Consider the following 26062-nt stretch of genomic DNA (forward strand, 5'->3'; position numbering starts at 1 on the left):
CCTACCAAAGATAATCAATTTCATTCAAAAAAAAATGTCGAACTTCAAAAAAAAGTCACGAAAATCTTGTTAAAAATCGTTTAAAAATATATGAAAATATTTTCGAAAATAAATAGTTCTGGTAGGGGCGATAACTATAAATGAGTAGAAGAACATACATATGTATGTAAATTTTAAAGCAATCGGTTGAATACTTTTTTTTTAGGACTATGCTAGTTTCAGATTCGAGAAAAAATGCATTTAGAAACGTAGCAGCTGCAGATTTGTCATGGCGCCTGGTAGACGGTCGCTTACGACGCGTCGGCGACTATGAGCTGTAACTTATCAAATACTATGAATTTCGGTCTGAATTTTTCACAGCATGTTTTCAATAGGTTTTACTGTCAAAATATAAAAAAAATCGATTTTTCGAAGTGATTACATGAGAATACAACTTTAATTAATTATTTTTGAAATACGCTTCGTAAGGACTTCAAAAAAGTCTATCTCAATACATAATATAAATCAAATAAAACACTCAAATTTGTGAAGATGGATTTTTTTCGGCTTTTTTCATATAATTTTATGTCATTTTTCGATGAACGTGAATTTTTTAATTTTAATGAAAATCAATACATTTTATATACCTCATTAAAGTGGGACAATTACTTGATGAACTATCTCTGTATGATTATGTCAGTTTATTTGATTCATATCACTTGTTTATCAGCCGGTATTCTCCAGCTACTAGTTTGCTAATGTACCTTGACGAATGGTTTATGGCACTACCCAATTGTAATCCCCTTATATCGCAGTTGCTATATTTATAACATAATTTCCAGTGTTGGTAATTCTTATTATTTGCCTTAAAAAATTCAAAACTTTTGGCACTCAAAAACCTAAATTCCTTATATGGACGCACAAAAATTTCGCAATTTTGAGTTATGCTTTTATTAAGTGTAACCCCAGTTGTTTTTCCTAACTCTTCACGCCCAAGAAATATTGCAAATCGCAAGTAAATTTGTTTATACGATTCTATGTCATGTTTTTATTATTCCTTACTGTATGTACATACATATCTTTTCGCTATGTTTGTGGGCATTTAGTCTAGTACAAACCTCCCCTTACAAACTGTGAGCAAGCAAACGCCATCAAGCGTGCTTTTAGCCGACGGCGAAGTGCAATTATGAGAAATGTTTAAATGTTGTAAGAGATTTTTGTCAGTACACAGATTTCTTATCAGCGAAATTGTAGCAGAAATGTTGAGGCAAAGGTTGCAAGGTATTGAAGTGAGCAAAGCAAAAAGTGGAGAGAAAAAAAAACAATGCAATGCAAGAAAAAATTAAAAAAATGGGGAAACAAAAGAAAAAATATGTTTAAAGAAGAAATAGAAATACAAAAAATATGCATATACATACATATGTATGTGCATATGTATGTGTGTTTGTATGTATTTACATATTACTACTTGTAAGCAAACCAATTTCGAGACCAGAGTCTGAAAATCACAAGAGCAAAACTGAAAGGCGAACAAAAAGACAGCGACAACCTCGTCACTAGCTAATTGCTACTACAAAATTGTTAATTTTCAAGCACAACAATAACAAAAACAGACATTGTTGTGTAAAAATGCACAAGACAGCAAGCAGCTACTAACTAACAAGCGACAGTAGCAAGCAACAGCAGCGCGAGAAATATGAAAAATATAAGCAACAGCAACAACAATAGCCATATTTGTAAAAATGCTTGCAACAACCAAGCCAAGCAGGTAGCCATCGAGTGCAAGTTGAGCTGCGCTCGCCTTCCTTGCCGGCGGCAATCAGCATTGTGCCGCTGCTACACGCTCGATAGTGAGCAATATTTCTTCGTAGCTATGGTTTGGCTGAAAAAACTGCGCTAGCAGATGAAAAGGGAAAAGCAGAATAGCGGAATTAAAGAATATACTACGTGGATGGTAAGAAAATACATATGTACATACATACATATGTATATGTATTTAGAAAAAAAAAAAATATTTTTTTTTAAAGGAAAAAAAATTATAAAAAATAATACTAAAAAATAATACTAAAAAATAAACCAAAAAATTTAAATTAAATAAAAATAAATGAAAAGCAAAAATAATGAACACCAATTGCTCTCCATTTGCCTGTCAATATACACTGCTCCTTTGCACCGACTTCAATTTGCACTGAGCGCAATGCTGACTGCCGATTTTATTTCGCCCAGCAAATAAAGTTGCAACAAAAAAGCACACATACACAACAATAACAACTGCAGACACAAACAAAAATCGCAATTTCCCCTCCAAAACACACACAACCACATATCCGCTGCCACTCCACCATGAGCTGTTTAGTAGCCTGTGTGCGTGTTTGTGCGCGCTCTTTGCTCGTTAATCGTGCCATCTCTTTCGCAGTTAAATTTGTATTTGTATTTGTCATTTGCGTTTTGTCGTTTCCATTTCAATTTCATTTCCACTCCAGCGTTGCATTTCCGTTGCGTTCCCGCAAATACACGCATACGCAGCCACTGACTCCAATTACCACCATTCTTATTAAGCGTTCTCTCTCTTTTGCGCTTAACAGCTAACGGTTGCCATATTCCATTCGTTTCGTTGGCGCACTCTCTGCGCAAGACTCCGCCCCTTTGACGTGTTCCACATGCCAATCTGTTTTATTTACTAGTATTTGAAAGATATTGCTAGTGTGTTGGTTCGTTGGAGTGTGTGTGTGTGTGTGTGCATTTCTGACATTGCTGGTAAATAAATACGAGCGCAATTTTGTTGATTTCATTTTGGATTTGCGATTTCGTTATTTTTATTATTTCTGCCTTAATACATTTTTGCTGTTGTTGCAGTTATATTGCGCATTGCTGTTGTTGTACCTTGTTTTTTAAATTTTTTGTTGCTTAAATTCGCATATTGAGTGTTGTTGTTTGCTTTGTTTCGCTGTTGCTTAGCTGTTTTGGCATGTGAAAAGCAACGAATTTTGTTGCAAACAAACACAGACTTGAGTATATGTAGATACATATGTATGTATATTGTTGTCTGTATATGTCTGTATATGTATGCGCTGTATCCTTGTACACTTATGTGTTTTTGTATTTTTGCCATTAGAATTAAGATTTTGCAGTTCATTGATGCAAAAGGCAATAGAATTGTGAACTTACATACATACACGCATGCATATGCATTTGAATGATATACTTCGTATATACATATGTACGTATTTATATTTGTTTATTAGTATGCAAATTAGATTTTAGTTTCGACTATTTTGAATAAAATTTCTCTGCAAGCAGATGCTCGAACAATTCAATGGGTTAGATGGGTGTAGCATTCATACTATGTAAATACATACATATGTATGTATGTATGTACATATCTGCTTAGTATTGTTTAATATGCGCTCTGTTATATGCAAATATACCAAGAAAATGGCGTCGCAAGTAATTTTTTTTTAGAAATAACAACACAGCGTAGCTTCATATAAAATATTCTTCTAGATTGTAATATAGTTCGTTTGTTTTTATCAATAATAAAAAAAGTAAGAAAATTATAATATACATACAGTCACCTGAAATGCAAAGCAATGTATCATTAAATAATGAAATTTGAGTTTTTATTGCTTACGATTCACTACATCATATTTTATATGCAATATCGTAAAATTTCAAGCTTTCTCTCTGAGATATAACCAATATATAGATAACCATTTTGTAACCAAAACACAAACTGTATATAAAGTAAAAAGTCTTTCTGAGGGAAAGTACTGATTTTTAATAAAAAAAAAATTATAAAAATAAATCTTGATTTTGATCGTATAGTAGTCCGTTGTGAACAATTTGTTCGAAGATTGTAGGCTTGTCTGTGTTCAAAATAATTGCAGTGGAATTAAGCAAAAAATGGTGTAATTGATTTTTATTATATTTTATTATTATTGTATTTAATGCGCCCATATTCAAGTTTAAAAGAAATATGATATATTTAAAGAATAACATAAAGTGTTTTTTTTTTAAATACAGCTGCGCATCTGCGCATGGAGTCCACCAAACGTTTACATTTCTCGAGAGGAATGGCCTTCCACGCTTTCCTCACAACACTCCATAATTGTTTCGACGCGTTATCTTTTCCTACAGCTTCTTTGATCTCTGCCCGAACATTCTCAATTAGATTGAGGGGGGATAGCTTTAGTACCATTTTTAGCTGTGTTTTTCGACATAAAAATGGTTAAACAGCTATTAAATGCCATTTTTCTCGGAAAAGCGCTCTATCATGCACTTGAGTATAAAATTGTCTATAAAATAAGCTTTAGTTCAAGTAAAACGGTTAAATAATTCGGTCGCAATTTTGACGGCCGCATGAAAAAAGTTAGTTTCAAGGAAACGAGCCTCAAAGTTCTTCGGTTGTATAGACCGCAGCATGAAGTGCAATGCTTTTAGGGCCTATTTCTTCGAAAATATTCGGAGTAAACCAATGAAACTTCAGGACTATATTTTTGAATAGTTTTTCAACTGATTAGAGCGAAAAAACATTTTTCATTTTTGAAAATTCTAAAGGGTCTCATCTCCATTGAGAGCAAACCAATTCTTTGCCAACCTACTAGTATGCTTGGAGTTGTTTTCTGGAAAATAGAACCATTTCAGCGGCATTTTCCATTCAGCGCAGGGTAGCATAGTCGACTCCATTATTTTATTATACAATTTGGCATCAATATTTTATTTAATACAAAATAACGGACCTGTATCATACCTGTAAATACGTGGTTTTTACCATCTTCATGTTTTACCGTGAAACATATTTAGGCTCAAATGAAGCGCTTACTGATCTCCGTACATACTGTCGACGTCCTCGTGAACCAAATAAAAGAATTTTGGTTTCGTCGGAACACAATATGTTCCGCCATTTTTCGATTGGCACAGCAAAGTGAACTCTGACCTGCACATGCCATGTTTTAAATAATCACACCTTTCTTGGGCTCCTGCCATATAGTTTATCTCTGAGACAGAATTATTCTGTAGCCACCACCGAATAAGACAATGCTACTTTATGTTAAAAGAGCTTCTTCTTCAACTAGTTTATCGACTTTCTTTGGGGTAGCTAATCAATAGAATTTCATTGGAAACAGCGTCAAAAAAATGGAACGGAAATCACAGGTTAGCTAGATTTCTCATCAAACAGAGGGCTTTTCGTATAAGAAGGCGATCTTTATAGATCAGTTTGCATGGCACCTATAAGCTAAAGTGGTCTGAAGTATGACGTATGGCCCGAGAATAGGGCGTTTGCAAAATTTCAAACTGATATCTCAAAAACTAAGTAACCAGTACGCGTACATCCAGACTCAGCTTATCATTTGCATATTGCAAATGATTTAACAGGCATTATGCCCTTTGTCTTCAGGTTTTTTCCGACGGCTTCGCCTTTTAAGCTGACCTCTGTCTGTTGACTGCCGCTGTAAGTTTAAAATTGTGTAGAACCGCTTTCGCATAACCAATGCATTCCTGGCACACTTTTGTGAGCTCCTCTTTGGCAGCTTGACGTTTTTCGGCATTCCATTCTTTTGGCTTTGAAAATAAGTAATTTCTTGACAGACTGACTAATAGCAGTAATCCTTTTGGTACATCAATCCTCTCCCAGCTTTTTAGCCATAATTTGACTAAAAGCCAAATAACCTAATTTGGCCACAGGGTTTGGTTCTAGCCGCCGCTAGTGTTGACACCTTGATCGAGCCAATTTTTGTATATCCAACCATAGCAAGACTCCATCCGAATGCTGCTCTAATGAGGAGCATGAATACCCAGATAAAAGGCCAGACTTCAACTTAATACTTGCCAATTGCAAGAGGGGCGAACTTTTATTAGCCCAGCCCTGTCATCGTCGTGATACTGTGGTATCTAGTTTCAGTCGGCACCCTCGAGGAGGATTCAGCGGGGGATTTTCGCCAACTTCAAGCCCAACTACTTAAAAACTTTTACAATAATATTATTGTGTTCGACAAAAAATTTCCTTTTTTCAGTATATTTTAGTTAATGATATACTATAGGCCCCAAATCTCATTATTAGTTTTCGCTAAAAATTGTGTAAATTCCGCCAACAGATACCTCTGATATCTCTCTGTATAGCATATGCAACACGCACACCAACGCACGTGCAACAAAACTCGCCCCCAAGCCATTTCCACCTAATCAAACTAAATCAGAATCCTTGCACAGCTTTACAGCGCCGAGCACAAAGTAGTAGAAGCTAGCAAACTTAGTGTCTTATGTAATGTAGAAATTGCCACACTTCGTTCGCACAACATGCAACTACTTTGTAATTTTGAAATTTTGCAACATTTGCATCTTACAACCAGCAACTGGCGGCAACTAGCAACACAAGTACGCGAGTAATTTCCTTATTTGCAGCTTCGAAGAGTTAGAGAAAATAATGAAAATGAAAAACTTTGCAAAAGCTTGAAAGCCAAGCTGGTGATTTGCGCATTTGCGCGCACGTAACTCAATGCCACATTCAGGTGGCAAGATGGCAAGGTGGCAAGATAGTCACACTCCCCCGCGCCGTATAGCAATGTTCGAAGTTTGTGTGTGTGGGCGACAGTTCCGGGAAGGTTGCCTTGTCTGCTACGTAAGCACCTACATTAGAAGATCGTTGAAAAATGCTGCAAACTAGCAAAGTGGCATATACGTGTCTAGATGTGCATATAGCTTGATATACATACTTGTACATAGGTATGTGCGTGATATAAAAATTGCAATTGTAGCAACAGATCTGAGTACAAATCATTGACGGTATGAAGTCAAATTTTGAAATTGGAATATTTTCATTAGCATAAACTTAAGAGCCTCACCAGGTTTTAGAAGCTCATGATATATCACGCCCTTCTGATCCCACCAAACTCAGAGCATTGCCTTCTTACGGAATCGAGCTGTTTTATTTTTGTGCAGTCGCTGTTGATGGTTGTACCGGCTTAACCCATGATTTTTTCCGTTTAGGAATCTTAAATAAATCCATTCTTCATCGCCAGTGACAGTTCGATGCAAAACTGATTTTCTTTTTTGTCTTTCACAAGCGTTTTTTCGGGTTTCCATTTGTCTTTCATTCTGTGCTTCCATTTTCCACACTCTTGGATCTTTCCCATAGCTTTCAAACGGTCTGAAACTTTTTGTTGTGCAACATTTAACATGGCTGCCATTTGCCTTTGATTAAAATCATACAATATTGGTTTCAGTTCGGTGTCTTCACTTCTTTGGTGGCCTTTCACGTTCTTCATTTCTCACATCAAAATGATTATCTTTGAACTGTTGAAACCATCTTTTGCATGTTGCTTCCGATAGAATGTGATCACCATATACCTCGACAAGCATTCGATGCAATTCCAGCAACAGCCGGATCTAAGCTACCAGCATTGAACTGGATTTTATCCGGTCAAGGGCTGTTATTTCGGATCGGTAACAAGCATTCGATGAGCAAAATGCCTACCGCATCATCAGTGGGTCATCACATCAATGGTATGTGCCTCTGGCTTCTGGGGGGAACCGACGCATGCGCTGGAACCGCTTTCTCATTACTTCAGGGTGGCGACCATATATCACGACTTGAGACTTTCATATCATTACCGTACAAGGTCTCTATGTAATTCTTTAAGTTCTTACAGTTTTCCTCGTTTTGGAGCGTGACAATTACGCATATTTTTATCTGCATTCTGGAGACTGACCAAACCGTGCAGTCTGTCGTCGTATGCATTTGAAAAACGTTTGTTTAGCGTCGTCATCGGTTGCATTGTTTCAAGTTGAGTTTTAAGTTTAAGTTGGACCCTCCGTTTTGAAGATACTTCCTGAAGTATCCGTGCCCGGTTAGCATATGTGTGGTATAATAATCCTCCGTGTTTCTTGCTGGACCGCTCTTTTATATTTTTAATTAGCCTAGCGGTCCATCTACAGTGAAGTCCTTTCTCCCAAGGAGTTTGCCATCTTTCCAAATTATCAGTCTTTATTTCATCTTGGTTCTTTCTTTGTTTTATTCAACATATACATTATCTGCTTTTTAAATGCTAATAAGTCATTGCGCGTTATTCCGCTTGTTATCGATATAGCTTCCCCTGAGCTACCGATAGTACCCTTAGAGCAGTTAAAGCAACTCTTTACCTCTACCATTTTCCTCAATGAGTCTGCCCATAATTCTGCTCCGTAGAGCAAAACATTCAATATGATCGACATTTAGAGCCATTATTTCTTCTGTGTAATTTTTCCGATGTTCACCATCAGCCTGCTAAGCTATTTTAGACGCCGGGGACGGGGATTGATCCAACGTTTTTTCTAACCCTCGAAACAGCTGTTAAAATCAATTTCCGGAATAGCCTTCAATGCGCCTGGCGATTCACATTGAATGTCCTCAATTGACGCAAAACGGTTTCTCCGGTAAAAGAAGAAAACTGTCGACATAACCTCGAATTTTGACCTGCTTTGTCGTGGTTTTTTCGGCTTCTGCTCACCTTCGTCACGATATTCGACCAATCCAAGACTCAACGCCACTAATAATATCTTTCATGACATAATGCTAGTCGGAAAACACTGTTTCACAGAAGTTAGCTTAGGCCCAAATGATCTACCAAAATGGTTTTCACTGAAACTTAAGATATTCTAACGATGTTATTATGATCTCTGACTGTTAATCGTCGATCCTCAAGCACCAATTATTTTATTTTATTGACGTGTTGATCATCTGTTGATGTTGATGGCCGTCCTGGACTTGGTTCGTCGTCAACGCGTTCGTGGCCCTCTTCTACCAATCTAAAAGACTAGATAAGACCTAGAAAAAAAATATTTCGACAAATGGGTTTTCGTGCGAAATGTAAATTAAAAAGTCTTACTATTTTTTGCCCACATAGTGTGTAACACATAAAAATATAAATTTAAAAATTTATTTGCTAATTATTGGAATCCCTTGGTAGTTTCAGAGCCAACACCTAATATAAGTATATACGAGACCATATTTATTTGCACGTATATGTTAGGTAACCGCTCTCTATATATGGTATGTATGTGTGTATGCATATGCGGTAGAACTGTTACTTTTCATTCATTTCATCTGTCTGTCTCTTCGCTTAAACCTACATATCTATGTACATATATATTTTATTTGGCTATGTAAACGTCTGTTCACATAAAATTGCAAAACTTTCTTTCTGCACTCCATTTATATTTTTCTCGGCCCACCACCCACTGCTTATTGTCTCTTACATAAAATGCAAGTGTCCTTAGTACCCATGCGAGATCCAGCAGCCGCGCTCTTCTATATAAATCAGCCGGCTTCGTGCATTTTTCGTCTGCTTGCGACAAAAGCAGCTGCAGAATGCAATCTCCAGCTTTTGTTGTACCAGCAGTAAGTCCCCGACATCCTTCGGCGCCGCCAACAAAGTAAGGAGATATTGTATGTAGAGAGATAAATATATAAATATGTAGATATGTATGTATGTACATATAAACGTATGATTGTGTGTTTGTTAGCGCTTACTCCTTTGCTTTTGCTTTTACTTTTTATTTTATTGCAAACTGTTTTCTCTGCGTTTAATTTTCTTTGTCGGCGCTTGTTGTTGTTACTGCATACCCACTTGCATGCTCCCCTGCCGCACTGCACTTCCCTTCCCCTCCTTCGTTGCTTTTTCCATTGTTGCCATCACTTTGCCTTTTAATTTTGCTCTCGTGCGCTTTCGTCCCTCCTTGCTGCACCTCTCGTCATCGCTCAGTTTTTGTCTTTCGCTACGAAAATTCACTTGGCAGGATGTCTGCCAGCGGGATTTTCATTTTGAACCCGACGAAAAAACTGCTGTAATAAAAACGAGTAATACCAACAACAAAGCATGAAAATGCATTCGTTTCCAACTTGAATGCGCGGCCACGCCCTTTAGTTTTTATTCTATTCCTTGACGTTTTACTGCTTGCGAAATTACTATAATGGCTGTTTTAGTTGTTGTGGTGCCTTTGGTGGATTCGATTTTTTGCTACTTTTCCTTTGCGCACAGTTTTTTGTTTGTTTTCCCTTTCAGATGTCATTAAATGGCAGCCGTTGCAATGATGGCAGTTTTAGGGATTTTCAATTTGAGTGCAGAAAACAAAAATGAAATAAAAAATTTGCAGAAAATCGTTGAATAAAAAGAAAATCATTAGAAAGCCATTAGGTGTTATCTCTTTTTTATATTCCTCAGATTATTGTATTAGTACTTTATCGGCGTATATGTATGTCTGTATGTATGTATGTATCGTACACATTTATAGAGATTAGAGATTAGAAAACAGTTCAATAACTTTGTATATACTTTCTGATTTAGATTTTCTTTGAAAAATACTGAAGACTAAATACATATGTATGAATATATGTACATAAGTAAATATATAAATCTTAACTCAGACTCACATATAAGTATACATTGGGTAGTCAAAAAAGTCCTTTCGTATTTCTAACATATTGATTTGTGTAAGCGCCTAGGTTAGTCTAGAGCGCTTAAAACGGTCTTACTTCGAAATTTTTTTGGGAAAAAGGAAATTCTTTAAAAAATTTTGTTTTTGAATATAAAATAAAATATTTTATTTTGACTCTTTCTTACAAATTGATGGCTCATTGGTCAATTTTTGAAGTCTCCTTTTCCAAAAAGCTCTCTACTAACGATAACGATTCTATGTAGATACTCCTGATGCCCGAAACAAAATAAAAAACGGGATCTTAACTTGCTAGTAAAGTATTCAAGCGTTTAGGTTTGCATTAATTTTTCGCAAAATGTTGGACTTGTAAAGAAATTTTTAATTTTTTACCAACGAAAAAAATTAAAAATTGTTCCTAAAAAAGTTGTGATAATTACAAAGACTGTACGTACTAGATACTACTGTGCAGCTTTTGAAAGGTGCCAAGTAACATCGTCGCCAGTTGTGAAAAACACAGTTTCAAAAAAAGATCTTTAACACAACAATAGATTTCGCAGAGAAAACATATTTATTCGGTATTGTATCTCCTAAATAATATTTTAGGGTCCATAAAATGTACTTTAAGCCAAAAAATGTCGTCAATAGACTGGATTAAGATTAAAATTTTTGAGATTAAGAAACACTAAAAACTATAGAAACCTAATAATCTTCAAATTAAAACTATTTTTTGAATATTTTGAAGAAAAATGTCACATGCTGGCAAAACTTAATTCTTAAAATTGGTAAAACTAAAGTATGAGACGATGCATTTAAGTCTAGCAGTGACTTACTTCTTTACCAAAATGTATTGAGTCGATTCATAAGAGATGTTTCAATTACTGTTTTTAAACGGATTTGTTAATTCTCTAACAGAGGTTGTTAGATTACTCATGAGACTAACTTTTGATGACTCACGACCATCACTGAATGCTTTGACATAATTACTCACGTTGCAACATTTAACGACACAAAAAAACGCACAAAATTTCAAGTTAAGTCGAGAGTTATTTTTCGTTTTGTAAAAGTCTAGACAGTTGGGTGCTTCGTAAACAAACCACTATCAAAACACAATGTAATTGACATCGATGGATAAGAGACTTCATGAGAAACTTTGGTTCATTACATAACTAAATCCCCAAATTACTTGTTCAAATCTAATCAGATTATCATTTTTTCTTTCAAATGTTGGACGCGGCTACGTCTCAGATGGTCCATTTGTTAAGTCCAATTTTAGATAAAATTTCGTAAATTTTCGATTTTTTTGTAAATGAAACACGTGATGGTTTGCTCCAAGACCTGATTCAAAGCGCGCTGCCCGCATAGTCTATAGACTTTACATATTGAAATTATCTGTTCACCAAAGTGTTCTTTTAATAAATCCACTGATTGATGCGATCAAATTTGGTAGGGAGTGTTAATTATCATTCGAAAGCACATTCTTTGGCATTTATTTTTTGAAGTTTATCTCTTTCAAATCTTGAACGCGGCTACGTCTTGGATAGTCCATTCGCTGAGTCTAATTTTCGAACGGGGCCGCATCGCTACGGCTGCTATATTTTCTTTACTGTGTGCGGGACGGGGTCTATTCGGTCGAATATTATAGTATAATGACTGCTGGGTCTCAAGCACATTCTTTAGAGAACATGCATTTACGTAATAAAGTTGAATGATTTGCAAACGAGGTTCAGGTGTAAGTTTTTCCATGATGAAATGCGAAACAATACTGAACAAAAATAGCATCACAGCTTGACACGACTCATACATGATCTTTCAAAAAAATTCTATTGAAAAAAGTACCTTTACTTGAATCACTCATTATATACTTGTACGAGTATATTATTCGTGACAAGGTGTGTCGAAATACGTCTGACTCATGGTCGGTATATATACGAATAAATCCCTCAGTTTTAAAAAATCTCGATCTGAAATTTCGAACACATCAATTTCTCACCTAGATGCTGCTAATTTGCGGTTGATGGGGTCAGCTATAACTGAAAGATCAAAATCGAGTTCTTTTATGAAAATCTTTTTTATTTGGCAAATATTATTACGAAATTTAGCATGAATCATTCCTTAAGACAAAAATACGTACAATATCCGAGGAAATTGTTCAGATCGGGCCACTACATAGGTCATATTGCTGTCATGTAAACTGACCGATTAAAACAAGTTCTTGTAAGAAAGCTAAAACCTGTGAAGAGCGTTATAGCTTCGGTGGAACCGAAGTTAACATTTTTTCTGCTTATTATAACAGAGCCATATTCTATGTATGTACTTTACTGGTATATGTAAGTATGAAGGTAATACCTATTAGATATTATTTCCCTCCCCATTTCGCTTTCATTTAAGTCACATATTACTGACTTAAACGCGTATCCATTTTCAATTTTCAATTTACACAAATGTTATAATTTGAACGCTACTGAAAAGCAAAAAAAAATTTGAACGGGCGAAAACTGCAAACGGACACACACATACACAAGCAACACGAAGCTAGAAAAGCCGGTAGCTGGCAGCAGACAGCAGGCAGCGCGGCAAGCGAGCAAATAAAATACAAGTTTTGACGGGAGTGTTTAAACTCAATTAGCATAAAATGCAATCCATCATTGGAAATGTCAAAAACTGCTGCGGTTAAGCCGAAGCGGGCGAGTCAATGCGACCCAACAACTTGTGAGGCGCAACGAACTATGTGTATGTATGTGTATTTATGTACTTTTATATGTGTGTGTGCAGTTCGTTATATTAAAAATATAAAATAAATAGCTAACAACAACATCAGCCGGCAATGCAACAACATTAGCAATATCAGAATATTGAGAGCAGTGAAAGCTAAAAATCGCTTGAAGAAACGACAACAACTACAACCACATAAAGATACATTTTTTTCTTCAATAAATTAAATAAATATGTTAATCGAATGCCAAGTGTGCCTGTGCGCTGCTAAAGCGGCTATAAAAAGCACTAAATCGTATGCGTTGTAACGATTCGGCCATTATTTGGCGTGTGAACGACGATGCTTGGACCCGAACTATGATAACTTTGTGCGCGAAAGCCTGCGAAGGGACAATGTGTGGCAATTGACATTAGCCGGCTGGTATTTTCTGCCTTACTTAGTAAAAAATAAAATAAAAAAAAATATTTTAAAAGAAGTAAGGCGGATCTAAGTTCGGGTGGAACTCGATGTTTCATATTTTTTCAACTTTCATGGATCAAGGAGGAATTGTGAATGGAATGCGGTCATATTTGATATCTGATTAATTTATGCTGTAGGTCAGAGTTATACTTAGTTTTATTACTTCATTTTTTTTTTTTTATTCAAGATATGAGTGTGACTAACTCAACAATAGGGATGAAATTTAATATTTCGAGATTTGGGAAAAAGTACCCAGGAGATGAAAATTTAGGATTATGGGGGTTAAAAATCAATACCAATGTTTTGATTTTTGACATAATTAAGACAAGTATAAGCTATCTTTTAGGTTGGATCAAATTTGGCACAGTGTGTTCAAGTTTACTAAATTGGTTGAGTAGTTTAGGAGTATACCCCGAACATATTTGGAGCTAGACTAAGATTTATATATATCGACTATATTAATATCTAAATGGTGAACATCTTAACTGGAAGGTCGTGAATCGCTATGTCGGGTATATTGGGGCTAGATAACTACCTGTATTGATTGGATTAATTTCTGGCATTACTCCAAATATACTCGAAAACAAGTTTTTACATAATTTGACTCAAAATTAGCCATTGTCGCGAAAACAATTATTGGTGTGGGGTAATTCGTGGGCTGATCTGATCTATTTTCATTACCAAACTATAGTATATTCTAGAGTAGATGTTCACTTAATTTTTGTGAGATAACTTACTTATAAAGGCAACTGGAAGTTTGAAAATCCTTATATTACTATATAAAGCACTGAATTGATTTTAGCCATTTTTAGTACCCAGACATATTATTAGCAAGAAAATATTCCCTAAGGCCGTTATATTTGGTAAAAAGTCAGATTGAGGCACTGATCTCCTCAAAAACGGTATCTTCTTCTTCTTACTGGCGCAGACACCGCTAACGTGATTAACAATAGCTGGCCAGTCGTTTTTTGTTTTCGCTATTTGGCACCAAAATTGGAAATACCAAGTGCAGATATGTTTTTCTCCACCTAATCTCTCCAATCTCTCTTTCTCTGCTTTCACCGGCGTGTACTGAATTGAAAAGCTTCAAAGCTGAAGTATTCTCTTCCATCACAACTTGATCTATCCAGCTCAGCCGTGTTTTTCTGAACTATGTCAATGTCGTCGTATATCTCGTACCGTTGCCAATGCGCAAAGGACCATAAATCTTCCGCAATCTTAGAGCTGGGAAACTTACGACGCATTTTCGACAATATTTCTTTAAATTTTCTTTCAATATTGGCACTGGATTTATACAGTGTAAACTTAAAAAAATATGATAGAGCTTAATATTGTGTTCTTTGAGAAGTAGGCGTGGTTAAATTTATACACCAAGTCGGTGCCACATCCGAACGAACCGTCAGGCAGGTGCCTAAGTTCTACACGCACTACAATGCACTGTTAGAATTTACGAGCTCAAGTCAACTTCGGCTCTTGTCGTTTTTATTTCAGCGAAAAAAAATTTACTCAAAGAATTTGCATGATTTCGCTGGGTTGGCCGTTCTTGACCGGTTAAAAATCCGGGTCAGTTCCGGTTACATATACCCGATTGTTGGGAGAAAAATGCTTTCAGAAATGAAGCTCTCTGATTATTATTGTCGTGAAGAGATACATATATGATAGTCAAAAAAATCATATTTAAACTGCAATATATGGATCCAAGGACTAAATTTGGTTCAAATTAGTCGAGGCTTTTCTGGGATATGACACTTCTCCTAAAAGTGGCCGGTGCCACATCTGAACAGACCTCCATACTTTCATACAGAAGCCAGAATTCAATACGTCTCGTCATCCCGATTCGTTTGATATGCATAACTCTATATCTAACTCGGTTGTATTCCCTCTTACAAACAACCGTTAGGCGAACAAAACCATTATACCCTCTGCAACATGTTGCGATAGTATGAAATTGTAAAAATAAAGGTGGCACATAAAGATATGGCAAGTGTTGCAAGGGACTGCAGCGACATTACAGTTATAGTCCACACACAGTCATACATACGGATGTGCAAATGCATGCTGTTGTCCATCAGCGTAAGCGCACTCACCTCCTTTCGGTCATAAAAATCGAATAGCATTTTATAGAAAATATTCCGCAAATAAAAAAAACTTGAATTCTTTTTCAAAAATTTATGCGCTTCCGCTATAAAAGAGCAAAGCATTTGCGTAGATAACTGCTAACTGCTGGCTGCTGGTCAAAAACATGCAAAGCGTGTGTATGGAGAGTAGCTAAGTGTGCGTGTGAATATGTGGGCGAGCGGCTTGCAGGATATGCGGCGTGCGTCCTTTTGTGTCTGCAGGTGAATTTATTGCAAATTCTTGCAGCAACAGCAGCATAATGTCTCATAAACTTTTGCCAGCTAGCCGTGTAACAAAAGAGCACACACACACAGCTTGAGCCGTTTTACAACCCACCTGAGTGGCCTCGAAGCCTTAAAATTATCGCTTTCAATCTTGAAAGTCAATAAAAAATGTAAGGAAGGAAGCTGAGCACAGGCACACTCACACACACTAACAAACATACACATACAGCTGCAAACACTTTGGTTAAGTGTTTGTGTGTGCTATGGCAATAATCGTATGTTCTTGCTGACGCTTTACTAGCGTTCATAGATTCTTAACGGATATCATCGCTTGGAAAATATGTTTAGGATTTTTGGGATTTTCATATCTAAATTACGCATATCCTGCATATAAAACGCACTTAAGCGCTGCACACGCACATTTTATGCCTCAATTTGCTGTTGAAAAGTTCAAAGTAAATGCAAAAGCACAAAAAAACAACAACGAAAAAAAGACAAGTGGAAAGTGAAAATTTCAATAGCTCTGCGTTGCAGTAACCCCGCGCACGTGTGTACATAGGTACAATGGCTGAGTTGCTGAAATATTATATCACACACACACGCACTCATCCATACATATGTAACATATTCCTTAAGTAGAGGTGTGGTTTTTACTTTTTTTTTCTATAATAGTTTTATGCCAAAATTTGCTTACGAAATTCATTGTGCTCAACTTTTAAATGGCATAACATTAGAGTATTTACCGTTATCTACGAAGATCTGTGTACTTTATAGGCAAAAAAATACATATGATATATGATTGTAATAACCTATAACGGTTATGCTATATAATCAATTTTTTGCTTTCGAAACTAAACTAGAAAACTATGACTTTTTTTCTATATAAATATGCTTAACAATATTAGGAACCTTAAACTATCCAGTTATTTGCTACGCATATATTTTTCAACTAGTGTTTGCTATAGCCTATGTACAAGGTGCGTTCCAAAGTAAACAGGACTTTAAAAAAAAAACAGAATAAATGGTTTTTTCGGAAAATTAATTTATTTTATTCAAAATAGTCTCCTTCTGCTTCAATACAGCTTTTGCGCGGTCCAAAAGCATGCCGAGCGAGTGTTTTAACTCGTTGGCCACTATGACCGCCAGTATGCCGGTGAATGGCTTTGAATGGCTTCTACGTCTGCATAACGCTTTTCTTTCATGGGCAAATGCATTTTTCCGAAAAGAAAGAAGTCGCACGGTGCCAGGTGTCAGGTGTATATGGGAATTGGTTAATGGTTAAACTGTGATTTTTGGTCAAATAATCGGTTTCTAATGATGGCCTTCGAATGTTGGATTCTGAACAATTTTTGGTCGTCAGTCAATTTGTGCAGAACAAACCGTGCACACAACTTTCGCTTTCATTTTTTGTAATTTTTCCGTTAGAGACATTACTCCATCAGTGTAAAACTTTTCTGGTTTCTCGGCGAAAAACTGTGACAAGTAATTTTCACAAACTTCTTTTGTAGCCTACTTTACTCCATTAAGGGAGTACTGCATTGACCAAAACAAATGGTAGGCCGATGGCGCAAGGTCAGCTCTATATGGAGGATGCATCAAAACTTTCTAGCCAAGCTCTCCCAGTTTTTGCCGAGTCATCAAAGATGTGTGTGGTCTAGCGTTGTCCTGATGGAAGGCGAAGACCTTTCTGTTGATCAGTTCTGGCCGTTTTTTCGAATGCTTGCTTCAAGCTCATCAGTTGTTGACAGTAAAATGTAGAATCAATCGTTCGGCCAGGTTGCAGTAGCTCATAGTGGATGATTCCTTTCTAATCCCGCCAAACACTCAGCTTAACTTTTCGAGGCGTCAATCCTGGCTTTGCGACCATTTGTTGAGCTTCACCACGATTAAGAAATTAATGTCGTATTTGATCCACTTTTCGTCTCCTGTTAGAATTCGCTTCAGAAATGGTTCGATTTCATTTCGTTTCAGCAGAGAATCGCTGATTTAAATTCGGCCCACTAAATTTTCCACAGACAATTCATACGGTATCCAAACATCAAGCTTCTTTTTGTAGCCAGCCTTTTTGAAATGGTTCAAAACCGTTTGATGATGGATGTTAAGTACCTTAGTGAAGTCATGGCTGCTTATGTGACGGTCCTGGTCAGTCTTTTCCATAATTTTATCGTCCTTTTCAACGATATGTTGACCAGAGCGAGGTTCAAATTGAAATTTCCAGAACGGAAGCGAGCGAATCATTGTTGTGATACACGAACTGATATAGCATGGTCTCCGTAAGCTTCAAAAATTTCATTGGTGGCTTGCGTGGCATTCCTCCCTTTTTTATACCAAATTTTCAAAATATAGCGAATTTCTTCATTATTTTCACTCATTTTTGAACAGCTGTCACTTTTTTTCAACTTATCTGAAATTAATTTAAAATTTTGGTTGAATGAAGCCTAAAATCCCATCTTTCCAACAATTTATGGTATGACACAATGTGATTGGTAGTACTGGAGATACATATAAGACTGCAACGACATGTATTAACAAAATACGAAAAGACTTTTACGACTACCCAATATTAGTGCTTAATATTAATACCTATAGTATAAAGATATAAAAATCTTACGTTTTTCAGTTTCCTATTTTTTTTGCTTATTACTAGAAAGAAAACTCCTTATTTCATAACTTCTACTGTCTGCTATATTACAGAAATTGATTTCTATAGAAAGGTGGTATTTTTTTATTAACCTCACCGTTCAGACGATTAATGGTATCATAATAATTTGCTCTTCTTTTTTGTAGACACTCTTCACTGAAATTCTTCAGGTTTTCAGGTCCTCAGGTTTTCTAATAAATTCTTCCTCGTCATTTTGTTTACGAAAATTATTGGCCTTCAATAGTACAGTTAATAATATTAGCGAATTTGAAAATGTCTGGTACTGGTCTTCTTCTTTCTTATTTTAAATACATAAGATTAAGATTAAAAGATTAAGGTGACATTATATAATTTTAGAGCGCACTAGTCTCTGGAATTATCATCCTTCGATGAAGCTGTCTTTAAAGCGATGATTCTGAATACTGACTTAGTAGCCACAATTTTTTTAAAGTGATTTCTGCGCAAAAAACTAAGGCCAGTTAGTATTAAAACTAGTAACATATAAAATAGAGAGTATTCAAAGTAATATTTGGCCTTAACTGCTTAAAAATTACAATTACCACACAATTTGATATCAAAACTTTTGCTCCTATTTACCCAAAACCTATTTCTCCAGCTCGAAAACCCATCCCTAATGTGTCAGCACTTATTAACGGTTTCTACCAATCCGTTTGCTCCGCACAATCATCACGTAATTTAACGCTCTTTCCGAAATTCGACTTAATTATAATATAATCTTGCGGCAATAGAACCAAAGCAAAAGCTGTAATATATACTGTTGTGTTAATGCTAGTTTTTCGCACACACACACTCACACATGTGCAATGATAAATTTACACAGCCAACTTTCAACTTAATTACATACATTTGTTTATCCTTTACCAAGCGTATCCTTTCGTAAGCCAGCCTCACGGATATGCATAAACTTATATAACTGATTATACTTTTGGTGAATACGAGTATATACAGACAAGTATAGTCGTTGATATATAGTTAAGTACACATGTGTTTATATGACTTTTATCGCATTCTGCTACTACACACACACTTCTCTAATATGCGTGACATTATAAATTACACATTTTCTTCATTTAATTTACACAAATAGTTAAAAGTTGTAGTTGACAATTAGGCACAAGGGACTTAATTACTGGTTGCATGAGTTGTGTGTTGAGTATTGAAATCGAGTTTTCGACTTGTGTGTCATTTTAATTGCATTCCTTTGATATGAACACATACATATATACATATACACACATATGTAGATATACATACGTATATATGTACGACGAAGAGAATAGGCAAGGATGAATTTGTATTCTTTTGTGCTTTTCGTACTTACATATGACATATATATATATCATTGTAGCTGCTTATATCGGCTCATTATAATTGATACTTACTTTTGGTGTATTTGTTAGAAAATTAATATGACTAAACTAGTAATTTGTACTAAAAAATAGGTTTATTATCGCCAGTCTAAGGAAGGAGCAAACAATCTGAGAAATGCGATTTTAAGTGGCTTTCTGTCTCCAGATCATATTAAATGATAATAATATATTTTCCAAGCTAATTATTAGAACGCATGTCGATACATGGTGGATGAGTTATTAATGCTAACTATGACTGAATCCTTCAGGCTCCTTTGATAATGAGAATAAACTGCTGTGTGCAAAAAATAGTAAGACTTTTTAATTGGAATTTCACGCGAAAACCAATTTGTGCAAATATTTTTTTCTTGGTTAGTATAACTGGCAGTGACATCTGTGCAAAATGTCACATCAAAATAATCATTAATGTTTAGTATAGGCTAGTCCTTCTGAAGTTCATGAAGTGCATTCGACAATTTTTGCGATTAGAGAAATTATTCAACAAAGAAGTTCCATTTAAATTTTGTGTGCGGAATCGAATTTCTGGTGACGAAACGTTTAGAATGTTGGAAAAGGCCTTCGATGATAATTGTTTGCCGCGAGTAAATGTTTTTTATTGGTGGAAATTATTCAAAGAGGGTCGAGAACGCGTTAACGACGAACTACTTACTTGAAGGCCATCAACTGATGATCAACCCGTCAATAAAATAAAGGAACCAGTGCTAGAGAATCGACGATTAATAGTCAGAGATTGTACAGTCAGCGTTGAAATATCACTAGGATCAGTGAAAACTTTTTGAAAGTTGATTTGGACCTAAGAAAAGTGAAAGCACATTTGGTTCCAAAATCTCTAAGTTTTTTCAAGAAGCAACGTCGCGTTGAAGTCTGTAAAACAATGCTCACTGACTACTAGGATGTCATGAAACGAATTATTATTGGCGATACGTCTTGGATCTATGCTTACGACCTGGAGACAGAAGATCAATCGGCCGAATATCGTAATAAAGGTGTGCTGAAGCCGAAAAACAAATTAAACCAGTTCAAAAATCAAGTTTATATTTACAGTTTTCTTCGATTATCGAGGTGTGGTGCACTCCGAATTGCTGCCGACCGGCTAAACTTTCAACAAGGAATACTATTTGAGTGTTACGTAAAAGGGACCGGAATTATGGGCCGACAACTATTGGTTTTCGCACCAAAATAATTCATCGTCGCATACTGCATTGATTCTTTGTGAGTCTTTCGCCAAAGTTTCGACCAGTATCGTGCCGCAACCACCGTATTCACCTGATTTAGCTCCCTGTGACTTCTGGCTATTCAGCAGACTCAAACGACCTCTTTGTAAAAACCGTTTTGAGTCAATTGAATCCATTAAACGTGAATCTCCACGCTCATTGAGGGCTAGTCCGGAAATTGTCTTTAACAACTATTTCGAGGATTAGAAAAAACGTTGAAGCAAGTGCATTGGGGCCAAAAGGAAGTTAATTTGAGGAGGACGATATAGATTTTGAAAAATAAGTTAAGAATTTTAAAATTATGAACAAAGTCTTAATAAGTTTTTCTAATAGAAGTATTGTGTTCTTCGTTCTATTTAGCTTGCCAAGCTACTGTGGGAGAAGAGTTGTAACGCAACAGGTTAGCTGGTGATTGTTGCTAACGATAGCTCATTAAATTTGTATATGCCTTAAAAAAAGAATCCCAAATCTATTCAAAAATGTCAAATACCTAGAAGGAACTGTTGGTCAAGGTTATGGTTGGTTATATGAAGCAGCATTTTGATAATATAGACCAATTTTGAGAATGATACGTTTTACACCATGTTAGATAAAGTACTATAGTACCAATAAAAACGAAATATAATTTTTAACAATTTATCAAGGACCCTGAATTAGCTTAGCGATTTTTCCAATAAAATTAAATTTAAAATTTAAAAATTTTGCTTCTAGTCGGATTCTAAGCCACGATATACCGAGTTGGCATACAACCATTATTTGTTATACATTAACTCATATATTATATAGGAGACTGGTATATGTGCCTGTGTTTATAGAACTTTGAAATATATACTTCTTAAAAGTGGAAAACCCAGCAACAAATGACTAATAGGGCATCCATCAAATGACTTGCCATTGTTCCGAACTTCATCAATACTTTCGGCAAACATTTCCTGAATAAACAAAGCAGTAAGCCACAAAACCGGCGCTGAAGTCATTTGCCAACAACTCAAACATAAATACATGCCGCCAGAAATTTGTTTGTTGTTGCAACGGTTGCAGGATTAGACAGATTAGAAGGCGCTCAGCCTCATTGCGGCATGATGACGCACGAAGGCAAATGCAAATGCGCCGCTCAGCTGTCAAAAGCAAAACGAAAATGAGTTTTAAAAAGAATTAGAAGAATGTTTGCGCACACACACACATATATGTGCTAATTTAAATACTGTTATTTGTGGCATAGTGTGTCCTTTCGTCACATTGTCAGGGCGCACGCGCTCAAAAGCAAGCCACAACAATCAACGCTGATCACAGCTCAACCCTCACGCCTGCCAACTGTAATATTACATATGCATATGCTCGCATACATACACACACATACATATATAGAGTTATCTACACATTGTTTTTGAAAATATTTTACATTCACGCCATTTGTTGCATTTGAATATTATTTTCACACTCGCATATTTTGTGTCATTTGATGGTTTTCCATGCATATTTGTTCTTTGTTTCGCATTTCGCTTTCCTCTCTGTTTGTCACACACTTTCGTTTTATTGTTTGTTATGTAATTAGTCGACTGATCAATCATAATTCATCATTTGCTTGGGCCGAAGTGTCTTTGTTGGCTTTCTCTTTATGTCTTTTTTGTTGCTTATAATGCAAATGTGTCACGCACACATACACTTACATCATTCCATAAGGATACAAAGCATATCGGAAAGGATGTTCGGTAATTTCGAATTGTGTTTAAATTTACTTTGCATACATTGTGGCGCTAGGGATAGGCACATCAGTTTAAACTCGTATCAATCTACTGATTTCAAAATATTTTTCAAAGGGTTTGAAATGAGATTTCAGATATGTGTTTCTCAATATGATTTCTGTAGTTAAATAAAAAGTATTCGCATATAAAAAATATTCCGGTCAGCATGAATTTCTCCGGTGTATCCCATTTTCTGGTGGTGGTTTGATGTGTTCTTCATCTGTGTGTGATTTCGTTATGTTAAATTATAGCCGCTGAACTCCAAACGCGATATTAAAATTAGATAATTTGTCGTCTTTTATAATGCCCGATTCCCAAATATGTAAATAATATATAATAAAACTGAAAATTGATTGTTTTTGAATAGATGAAGAGACGAGAACCAATGCACTTTATGTTAATGAGATGATTTTTTCACGATTTTCCAGACTACTTTGGCATTGAGTTAGGTTACGCCGGCTGGCTGTCACACCATACATAGACTAACAGATCCTCTCTAACGTCAGATGGGGTTCATTATTAGTATGAGCTAAGGTAATAAGGACTTGATATCTGATTCTGATACTTCGTCCAGTTCCATGAACTGCGAAGCTTCTATATATCTAAACCGTGCAGCAGGTGTTCCAGCATCTCTCTGTCTCCTAGTTACATGCATGTGTCATCATCATTAATGCTCATACGGCTCCCATGTGAAGCCAGTAAGTTGTGAACTGGGACTAGGCCAACAACAGTTCTGCAGTCTTTTTGAGACCGTAGGAGTAGAAAGCTTCCGTGTTCTCCTTCCGTTCACTTGCACATGATAATAGCGAGCCTTCGTGCTCCTAGGGCTTTTCATCTCACCCTGATCCATCTGTCAGTACTTTCGGAAATTTTGATTATTTTGGGGATCCTGCCCTCTTCTAAGACATTCCATTTCACCCTGATTCATCTGTCAGCATTTTCGGAAATTCCATTGCGTAACGTTCTAAGCGACTTGCATATTTTCTGAACTGTTTCGGTAGCCAAGCGGATGTCAATTTTGGCAACTTCATCAGTAATTTTGTTTCCCGGAACACCCTTTAGGCTTGGAACCCAGTCTATATGCAGCCACTATATTTACTGACTTCCTGCATCTAAAAACATTCTCTGACCCAATGCGATGAAAGATTATTTCCTTAATCGCCGCTTGGCTATCGGCGTATATATTGATGTTATTTATCTGCCGCATTCATGACTGCAAAGACTTCTACTTGGAAGATAATGCATTATTCTGGCAGTTTGAAGGGTTGCTTGAGATCAACCCCCGCGCAATAGATCCCAACGCCCATATTTTTTCGGCATTAGAATTTGCAAAAAAGGAGTTGCTTGGAAGCCAAATCAGACGGCGGGTAATCAGAATCGCTATTAATAGTGAAGAAATACCTTACTGAGCACAAATAGCACATTAGGCCTCCTACAGGCTTTTCCACTGTGTGAATCATATTGTCACCAGCTCTAAAGTGTTATTGTTCTTAAGGCTTTCTTTTTTCCAGAATTTGTTCAAGTGGGGTAAAATGAGTAGGTAGTAACTGTATTCTTCTTTATTCGCGTATACACTGCTTACACTTCGCTATAAACTTTCTTCACTGCGCTATTTGGCGCCACATGGAAATTCCAAGTGCATCCAGCTCCTTCCCCACCTGGGCTTTCTAACGGAGTGGAGGTCTTTCTCTACATCCCCGGCGGGTACTGCGTCGAATACTCCGAGATTACACCTGTTAACAAGAGTTATTCTGCGTTGGATTTCGAGGCCGACGTTGTTTTGGTGTTAATGCTGGTTCCAAGATAGACGAAATACATGTGTCGATCCTCTTTTCACTGGTCTTTTCCAGATTTAGCGCATGGGTCAGTTGTTGATTGTCCAGGCCTTAAGCCACACTGATAAGGTCCAATCAGTTTGTTAACGGTGGGCTTTAATTTTTCTCACAGTACGCTCAATAGAACTTTTTATGCGATGTTGAGGAGGCTTATCCCACGGTTATTGGTGCAGATTGTGGAATCTCCATTTTTGTTGATTGGGCAGCGCGCATTTAAATTCCAATCGTCGGACATGCTTTCGTCCGACCATATTCTACGAAGAAGCTAACGCTGAAACTGATAAGGAGTTCTTCGCTGCTATATTTGTATAGCTCGGCCGGTAATCCATCGGCCCCCGCTTCGTTGCTCTTTTGACTTGTAATTGGTATTCGAACTACTTCATGGTCGGGCAAAAGAACGTCTTGTCCATTGTCATCGATTGAGGAATCGGACTCACCATCTGCAGGTGTTATGCTTTCACTGTCTTCCAGCAGGCTGGAGAAGTTTTGACTCCATAATTTTAGTATGCTCTGGGCATTAGTGACTAGATCACTGGTAACTGTAGAATACTGCAAAAAGTTATAGAATTCTTGCGACGGAAGGTTTTCTTTTTCGCTTTGAGTATATTTGGGAACAACTTTACCTAATCAGCAAAAGCTAAATTACCTGAATTTCTCAAGCAGATCTGCGAAATCGTTAAATCAAAATTTCTTACTCTTATAAGTTCGTATATTTATACTTTGGCAAACTAATTGGCATATTTCTTATTGTAAGTTCATTTTGCAATACATCATGAGAACCAGAGAAAAAAATAACCTTAAAATTTGACCCTTCTTACAAAAATACTATATCTGGCATGCCAAAATGAATGTATCGCCTTTTACTTGTTAATAAAAATGCTACCTTTGATTGATCTCCAATCAAAAGGTTTCGAGGCAATTGGCAGAAAGCATTTGCCTTTCTTTCGGCATTCGTTTCTCCATCTGCTCGGTCATGCGCTACACACATAGTTACTATATACAACAATGTATTATACTTTTGGAAAGCGTTTGCACATATCAGATTGGCAGATCGGTTCGCCTGATGGTGCATGTTCGTCAACGCCTTAAAATTATTATTTTCTCTACGGTGTTTTTTTTTTTTATTTTTGAATTTATTTTGGGCGAAAAAAGCGTTTTGCTCTCGAAAATTCTTGTCACGTACGCAACATTTTAATTGAACCATTTTCTTGGCTGGTCGTCATATTAGATGTGAAATTGCCGGTTTGCGCAGACGAATGACGGATTCGGACTGCGCGCGTCTGGGTAGAGCGAATAGTAGGCGGGCACCATGACGAAATATGTACCCTCT

This window comes from Bactrocera tryoni, chromosome 2, assembly GCF_016617805.1.
Source record: "Bactrocera tryoni isolate S06 chromosome 2, CSIRO_BtryS06_freeze2, whole genome shotgun sequence".
Classification (NCBI taxonomy): Eukaryota; Metazoa; Arthropoda; class Insecta; order Diptera; family Tephritidae; genus Bactrocera; species Bactrocera tryoni.